The following is a 9,322-nucleotide window of genomic DNA, read 5'->3' as shown; positions in this document are numbered from 1 at the left end:
ACACATGGTCTCTTTTTTGTTTGTTTTCTTGAGTAAGGCAGCTCCAAAATGCACGGGTTCAATGCTTTCTGTGGTGGAGGGGCAGCCAGCAGAAAATAGAATTGCGCCGTGATTGGCTCAGTGTTCTGTCATTCATGGGGACAGTACGTCATCGGCAAGTTTAAGTCCTTATTAAGGGTAGACATCCAAAATGCCACAGAGTTATTACAAGTGCCCTTCCAAGAAGGCTCAAGGTCGTTGTCCACAGATAAAAATGACATCGAATCACGTTTATATCTATAGTAGCTTTGATTGGACTGATCATGTCAACATCTTGCTTTCATAGTCTTAGCTAGCAGTCATCATGAATCAAGTCGATTAAACTAGTGGAAAATCCTTTTTAATCCTTGTCATATGAAGAGAAATTAAAAATAAAATGAATCGGTGCTCATTGGACATAAAGATTACACAAGTTGAGATGAGCTGTTTGGACAGAATCAGCGGTTAACTGCAAGCATTGCAAAGCAACCACAAACGTTAGCCTGCTATTCAATGGAGTGGTGGTGGGTTTTTTTTTCTTCGAGTTCCCTTCATAACTCCAGAGAATGCCAGACTTTGATGACAAAGTTAGATGACAAAATGTGCCCACAAAGGACCGCCGCACCACCGGGTGAGTCCAAAAATGTCTTGTATGCTGCTGCATAAATTATGTAATATGCCAGGGAGATGAGTATATGGATGCTAAGAAAGTAATACTGTTAGTAGGCCATGTGCCTCACCCTAATAATTTGGTCTATTTTCACCAATGCGGTATTGTAAACACATCATTCGTGGCCAGTGTGTGCTTGTTTGCAAACTTTTTTTGTACAGCTTTTGTACTGCTACAGATGGTAGTGGTGGCGCTTGGCTTGCACGTGCAAATTCAGCACACACAACATTCTATAATAGAATTGTGTTATTTGATGCATCAAATAGTGTTATGTAACTTGTATATTTTTTGGCACGCAAAGATCCAAACGGTGTTCAATGTGCCTCACCCTAATAATTAGGTCTATTTTCACCTCTTAATTTCACCTACTGTTCTAACTTGGTGGTGCACATGTAGCTTATAATCTGTTTTAGATAAATGTAATCATAGAATATTGTAAGAGCTTTCATTGTCTGTTTATATGCCCCCTTTATTTATCCTACGGTTCTGACTTGTTGTACAGGGAGAACACTGTAAGAACAGCCCTTGTTCGGAATTATGTTGCTGTACATTTCAAAAGTGCTGAACAAAATAGTTATATTGACTACGTCTGTCATCGTTTGCTCATTGTCTTAATCGGAATTACGGATTGCCTCTTACACGCTTGTCGTCCCTTTATGCCATAGTTTGTACATCTCAATTGTCAGTAGAAACCACATTTGTTTAAGCAAGTCAGCCATATCAGCTATGTTTTTTTAAAGGCAGTAAATGAGGCTGAAAGAACTTACGCTGCAGACAGGGCTCCGCTGAAAGCCAGGTGTAGCAGTGGTAAGGTGTTGGAACTTCTGTTAGGATAGCTTTATGTAGACCCTAGCAGGTTGTGGGCACCGTTTGTTGCTGTTGTAGTGCAATTAATGTGTTGTGTAGTGGCTTTGCTAGCATGCATCACACTTTTTTTTTTTTGCCCCACCAAGATTTGCATGATAAAATCAGCACTGATAATAACTACATATAATTTTAATGTAGCACGTGTGGGTGTAAGCACATCGTTTTTGTTTTTCATCTGTAAAACTGACACACATTGTTTGGATTTGGCCATTGAGGCTGATAAATAAGCTATGGATTTGCCAATATAGGCTGATAAAGTTTCAAACAACACACACAGGGCCAATAACAGGGGAGCCTATTCCACTGCTGTCTCCTGTGATAAATGGCTCAGGCCATCAGTGCTACTCCTCTGTCCTCCTTTCTCCTCTACTCTTTTCTCTTACTGATCTCTCTCCGGAGCCTGAGAACACAGGCGCACACACACACACACACACACACACACACACACACACACACACACACACACACACACACACACACACACACACACACACACACACACACACACAGGGAAACACAAAGTAGATGCATTTCAGTGAATACCCACAAACAAAAAGGTTAAACACTTTAGTATGGACTACCGGAGTTGTTCACAGAACTTTACTTTTGAGTAGAGTACACTGACCCTTTTTTTTATAAACATCTGGACTGTGATCCTTTGTGGCCCTGATCCAGTCTTTAGAACGGCACACTGAACCGTAGCGGAGCTGAAAGGAGATTAAGTGCACCAACAGAAAAGTCAAGAGCAAAGTCCTTGCAGCTTAATGTCTTTCATGCGCTACCAGACTATGACTTCAGTATTAGAAGAGACACACTAGAAGGTGCATTCTGTGCTGTGCAGTAGGTCATGTAAAAATAGCCCATAGGGAGAACAGGTGACAGATTGACAGAATCAATGGGGATGTTTTGCTCTTGGCAAGTGCCTTCCATGGCTCGCTCACTATGTAGCTGCTGTCCATGGTCCTGATTGGTTATGGTTAGGTTCTGTTCATTGTATCCAGATTGATTGATTGGATGCAGTCTTGCCAGAAGATTCCGACCCTTCCTTTACCGCTCGTTTACACTGTGCTGCACTAGGGTCGGAAAGCAATCATGGTTAGATTAAGACACCGTGGAGCCAGCACGAGCTATGGGTCAGAAAACGTACCTGAACGCAGGGATGGTATAGGCCACTGTACTCCAAATTTGACCTTTATCCACACTGCTCCATCAAGATGATTGAAATACTGCAGTTTTCCCTGAAAGAACATGTTGCATGTTCTTGAGTCTCAGCTTTTCATAGATAGCTTTTAATAGTTTGTAGCTTTAATACGTTCTCTCATTTTTGTTAAAAAATCTTTTTTTAAAGACCCTTCCCCGGGCCCCTTCCAGATCCGCCCTTGTCTCACAAACAAATACGATGTTACAGAAGTCTGTAGCTCAAACACACAGTGTTTAAAAGGGGTTAAAAGTGTCTTGGGTTTTATAACCACGTCTTAATAGAAATTCAATAATGATGAGACAGGAGTCAGTTCAACCATATATCTGAGACATACAAGGTATACAACATCACAACCCCCATGATACTCTGCGGCACAGCGCCAATACACCACATCTTCTCCCCCTCCTGCTTAAATCATCCACATTATTCACCTAGTAACAGTTCTTGACCACTCATGACTGACTGGTGGTTCTGTCAGTGTTGCTTTACTCAACAGTAACTGATCTGTGTGCTTTTCCAGATGAAGTCTGTAGGCCGTCATTGTAAATAAGAATTTGTTCTTAACTGACTTTCCCAGTTAAATAAAGGTGAAATATATATATTTTAAATATCCACTGCAGTCTGAACAGTGTAGGACACAGGACCAGTCTGAGAAAGGACTGCAGCAGGAACCCACTTTGGTCCTTTGAGGTAGTTCCTAGCTAAGGCAGTTTCTCCAGGATTGAAAGCTCTGTCCTTCACAGCGTTTGACTTGACTCTCCTGTTGACATCTCCTTTGTGTTCTGAGGTAAGGATACTCTTGAGTTGTACTTATGTTAGGCCCTGATCTGGCTATGACATAGGGCTGGGAGCTACACTAGTTCATTTAGCAGATAAGGTTTGCTTAGAATTCTGTGGCATTTTTATTTTATAGTATTTTATAGTATGAAGAATACAATTGAACATAGCTGAATAAAAAACAGAAAGGATATTTTCTTCAAACGACACATGCGCGCTATTCTGTGTTGATCGGTTAACAAAGAAACAGGTCCTCCTATATGCTTAATTTAGAATTGTTCATGCAACTTTAGTTATGATAAAAAAACGTTGCGATATGTTTTGATTTTTTTATACATTCTAAGGCTGCATGATGCGACTAATGATAATTTGAAAAAAGTAACATGAAAGGCATGAGCTCTGCTTTGTTATTTGCGCGTCTCTCATTCACACTTTGACAAGCACTTGATAATGCCTCGAATTTAATAATAATGCCTCGATTTCCCAGCGGCATCCCCTTTGTGTGGCCGTAATGCCCCTAAAAGAATCCATGCCTTTTGCGGCCAGTGGTCATTGTGCCCTTGGGCTGAATATGATCATTATAATTCTCTTCTCCTGGCTGCATGCTCCGAAGCACCTCTCACTCACATGGCTCTCTCAGATAGTTCAATTCTTATCAGCCAATGCCCATCACCTGATTGGGTCTTTCTCACAGGCTACAAGTGAAGACCGACACATCGGGTACGCAACTGCACGTCCTTATCCAATTCCCGAGGCGCATATTGGAAGAACTGTCCACATTTACTTTTCGGCAGCCAACAAGATGAGTAGACCTAACGAACAGCAAAAGCACTAGCCTATCAACTTTTGTACTGTGGGGGATAGTATATAGTCATAGGCTGCCAATGTCAATCTACTATCCCCCATAGTATAAAAGCTGACATTCTGTGCGAGATATTAAATATCCAAACAAGGTCTGGGAAAGTTGTGGGATGTGATATATCCCAAACGAATACAACCACTAGCATCCAAAAAACTTGTTTAAGCAATGAGGCTGACACACAACAGATCGGAACATTTAGCTTAAAATGTTGCTGGCATGAAGAACATGTATTCGCTTTCTCCTCAATGCTTCAATCCAATCAGATAATACCGGGTCATGTCTGGTGTTTCTCCGAGCTTGTTTTGAAGTGACTGATGTGTTTTCCACTTGTCTGAAGTAGAAGATGTCCACTTGGCTTGACTCCAGCTTGAGCACAGGTAGTGGTAACCTGGAAAGATTTGCAGTGCAGCTCAGACTTGCAGTACTTGACGCTGTAGGTGTGTGCAAACAACAACAAAGCCATCGTTGCTAACCTCGGAATAAAGCATCCGTAGTAATTCAGTAACCCCAGGTAAGAACTTTGACTTTTAATTCCCGTGCATCTGCAAGTAAGCTTGGCAGAAGTCGATTTTGCTGAACTTTTGACCTCCAGCTAAGCCCATGAAAAAGATTGTCGATGTGTTGTAGCGGATACTGTTCAGTGGACAACACCGAGACTCCACATATCCTGATTCCACCGTCCTTCTTAAGGACTGGTACGATGGGTGTTGCCCATTCACTCACGTTGACCGGCCCCATGACTTTGTTCTTTCCTAGAGTGTCCAAGTCATCCTTGACCTTTGGTCTGATAGCATAAGGTACGGGTCGTGCTTTCAGAAACTTTGGTTTGCTGTCTGGCTTAGTGCCTAGCTTCACTGTAATGTCTTTCATACTACCCAACTCTCCAGGAAAGACTCCTCCACGTTTCTTTAAGATGGCAGGTAGGCTTATCTCCACGTCTTAGCGTTCACACTGATGGCCTGTCCAGTGTGATTTTCTCCAACCACAAACGTCCCAGTAGTGGTAGATAGTCCCCTTTCACGACGTAGGGCGGCAGCTTGTCAGTTTATTGGCAGCTTATTCAGTTTAACTGAACTGTGACATCAGTGATGCCTGTCACGGAAACGGTTTCACCTGTGTAAGTCTTTAACGCGATATGTGTGCTGGCTGATGTGGAAGGTGTTTCATTGTCTTTTTGTTGACTGTGTCTGACACCAGAGATACAGCTACCCCTGTATCAATCTCCATACGCACCGGCTGTCCCTCTAGCAAGTGAGACATAGTAGCTGTGCGAACCCCGCCCCAGCAACAGTCAGTATATTCAGTGTGACACCCTCGTCTGATGAGTCACTCCCCTCTATGTTCTCTTGCTCAACAGCGTGAACATGTCTCTCTATCTTTTGTTGGAATGTCACTTTCTTGTTTTCAGGCTTTGACGTTTTCTCTGAGCTACTTTTGTTTCTGCAGGCTCGTTAGGAGTTTTTAACCACAGGCTCAGAAATCCATGTCCTTACAGCAGCATGTACAGAGCCTTCAGAAAGTATTCATACCCCTTGACTTATTCCACATTTTGTTGTGTTACAGCCTGAATTCAAAATGGATTGTTGACACAGTACACACAATACCCCGTAATGACAAAGTGAAAACATTTTTAGAAATGCTGAAATATCTAATTTACATATACTACTGTTCAAAAGTTTGGGGTCACTTAGAAATGTCCTTGTTTTTGAAAGAAAAGCACATTTAGTTCTCCATTAAAATAACATCAAATTGATCAGAAATACAGTATAGACATTGTTAATGTTGTAAATGACTATTGTAGCTGGAAATGGCAGATTTTTTTTCATGGAATATCTACATAGGTGTACAGGGGCCCATTATCAGCAACCATCACTCCTGTGTTTCAATGGGACGTTGTGTTAGCTAATCCAAGTTTATCATTTTAAAAGGCTAATTGATCATTAGAAAACCCTTTTGCAATTATGTTAGCACAGCTGAAAACTGTTCTTCTGATTAAAGAAGCAATAAAACTTCTTTAGACTAGTTGAGTATCTGGAGCAGCAGCATTTGTGGGTTCGATTACAGGCTCAAAATGGCCAGAAACAAAGAACTTTCTTCTGAAACTCATCAGTCTATTCTTGTTCTGAGAAATGAAGGCTACTCTATGCGAGAAATTGCACTTACGAAGGTGGTTTGAAATATCTGATTCCATGTGCTTGCTGGTGTTCAGACTGCAGGAAAAAGAACAGATTCGAATCAGATTTGCAAAAAAATAAAGGATTTGAGTCACTTCAAATTGCCAATGTGAACAAGGCTTAATAGTATCAACTATTAGTCTTGTCTTGTCATCTTGCCTCAAATTAGGACAATTGCTAGAGGTGGACAATGAGTTCAGAGCTGGTAGCTGTTTCTATTTTTGCTAACCAATGACCTCATCTGGTAACCTGGGGTACTTACAGCTCCATTTAGTGCCAGTCCTTCGTAGCTTGTTTCATCACCAGTGTTGTTTTGTGGTAATGCAGACTAACAGAAATCCATGAATTCATGACGTGATTATATGGGCATGTAAACATATGTAATGACTAGGGTCAGGAGTTTTTCACTGACCATGTGAACTGACCAGGAAAGACTCTGGGCCCTCACTCATTACATTTCTAGTACTATTATCAATTGCTGTACCTTACTTTTCTCAGGTAAGTTGGTGTACACACAGCAACCTCCCAGGAGTGTAATTCCAATATGTTTCCTGCAATTCCACCTCCTAGTGAGTGAGTGACCTACAACAGTTGACAATGGGCCTCTGTGAACGCATATCCATTGGCCCTTTGTAATTACAGCTTTAGCAATGGAAATGAATGGTGTGTGACCAGTGGCAGAAATTATGCTATTGTAATAAGACAAAGAGTTATCACCAAGTTAAAATTGCATGTGAATTGCTTCCAGTTGACGGGAGCCCAATAGGATGATCTGAATAACAGCCACACCTCCCATCCCATTAGGCAAGCAATTAGCGAGGCAGATTGTGCCACAGTGGGTTCTGACAATGTAGTAACCTGGTAGGCACAAAGCTAATGGGACTCTTCATTCCTACCACGGACCAAAGCGTTGACACTGCATGGAATATCACGTGTTGAACCCTAACCTCGAAACATTTTGGATGGTTGACATGCTTAGAAAATAAATAATCCAGTATGTATTCCCCATAAAAAGAGAGAATATTTGCGGTAACTTTATCAGAGTGATGAATAGAGGATAAAGTAGTGGCTCTCAGGGTAGGTCTTTGTGTAGGGGTAACTCACTCCTTCTGCCACCAATGTAGCACCCTCTGCTGTTAATTCCCACGTCAACTCAGAGACCATTTCCTACATACGTTTTCATCTTTGAATCTACTGAACAAAAATATAAACGCAACAATGCAACATTTTCAAAGGTTTTGCTGAGTCACAGTTCATATATGGAAATCAGTCAATTGAAAAAAATGAGGCCCTAATTTATTGATTTCACATGACTGGGCAGGAGTGTAACCATGGGTGGGCCTGGCTGCCAAGTGGATGCGCCCATGGGTTTTTCGCACCTATGAGTTTTTCCCCACAAAAGGGCTTTAATACAGATAGAAATACTCTTCAGTTTCATTAGCTGTCCAGGTGGCTAGTCTCAGACGATCCCGCAGGTGAAGAAGCCAGATGCAGAGGTCCTTGACTGGCGTGGTTACATGTGGTCTGCGGTTGTGAAGCTGGTTGGACGTACTGCCAGATTCTCTAAAATGATATTGGAGGCACCTTATAGGAGAGAAATGAACATTACATTCTCTGACAACGGCTCTGGTGGACAGAGCAGTCAGCATGAGAATTGCCCTCTCCCTCAAAACTTGCGACATCTGTGCATTCGTGAGACAAAACTGCACATTTTAAAGTGGCCTTTTATTGTCCCCAGCACAAGGTGCACCTGTGTAATGATCGTGCTGTTTAATCATTTTGATATGCCACCCTTTTCAGATGGATGGATTATCTTGGCAAAGGAGAAATGCTCACAAACAGGGATGTAAACACATTTGTGCACAAACTTTGAGAGAAATAAGCTTTTTGTGTGTATGGAACATTTCTGGGATTTTTTATTTCAGCTCATGAAACATGGGACCAACACTTTACATGTTGCTTTATATTTTTTTTCAGTGTATAAGCCGAATCATCTTGCCAGCTCACTGTCATAATATTATGGATCAGATGTACTATCCATGTACACGTGCATAAGAAAAGTGATTGTGGCATCTGCATAACAATGGCGATTACATCTAGTGACAGTCGTCTGGCTCCTTATCACACCAGCATAACTATTTTACCGGCCTGTGTGGCTGGCTGGCAGTAAGTGTGGAGGGTGGGCGGCAGTGTGCACAACTCGTGTTTATGTTCCTTGACTGCTGATCCACTTGAGTACACAGAAGGAGTGGCTGACCAAACATAGACCTATACTTCAAGTTGGCTTGGTTTCTTTTGACATTTTCAAAGGGAAGGCAAGCAAAGCTTGACGATGCCAATAAAAGCTCCATGGTGAAGAGGGGACCAACGTTGACGCTGCAAGGGAGGGCATTTTCAATTTGAACTGATGAAAGTAAATCAACAAAGCAAAGAAGGGTGTGACTGAGTGCCATGTTTGAAAAAGTGAATGTTCAGCAAGTCTGTCTTTCCCCGTCCTCGTACGAACCATCCTGATCTCATGAGCTCACATTCTGTGTCGCAAAAACGGAATGTGAGCTCGCAAGATCAGGATGGTTCGTACGATACTAGTTATTTCCCAGATGGAATAGATTTTCAGTAGCATTGGAGAAATTCAAAAATGTAACCTGTGTTTGGAGACAGAGAGCGAAATGGTCCCTGCTTCTGCAAAATAATATATTTATTAGATCACTAAACTTGTGACCTCACAACACATTCCTTAGCTTAGAGGTTTC

Source organism: Oncorhynchus kisutch, linkage group LG30 (assembly GCF_002021735.2).
Source record: "Oncorhynchus kisutch isolate 150728-3 linkage group LG30, Okis_V2, whole genome shotgun sequence".
Lineage (NCBI taxonomy): Eukaryota > Metazoa > Chordata > Actinopteri > Salmoniformes > Salmonidae > Oncorhynchus > Oncorhynchus kisutch.
Note: the sequence above shows the minus strand (reverse complement) of the source record.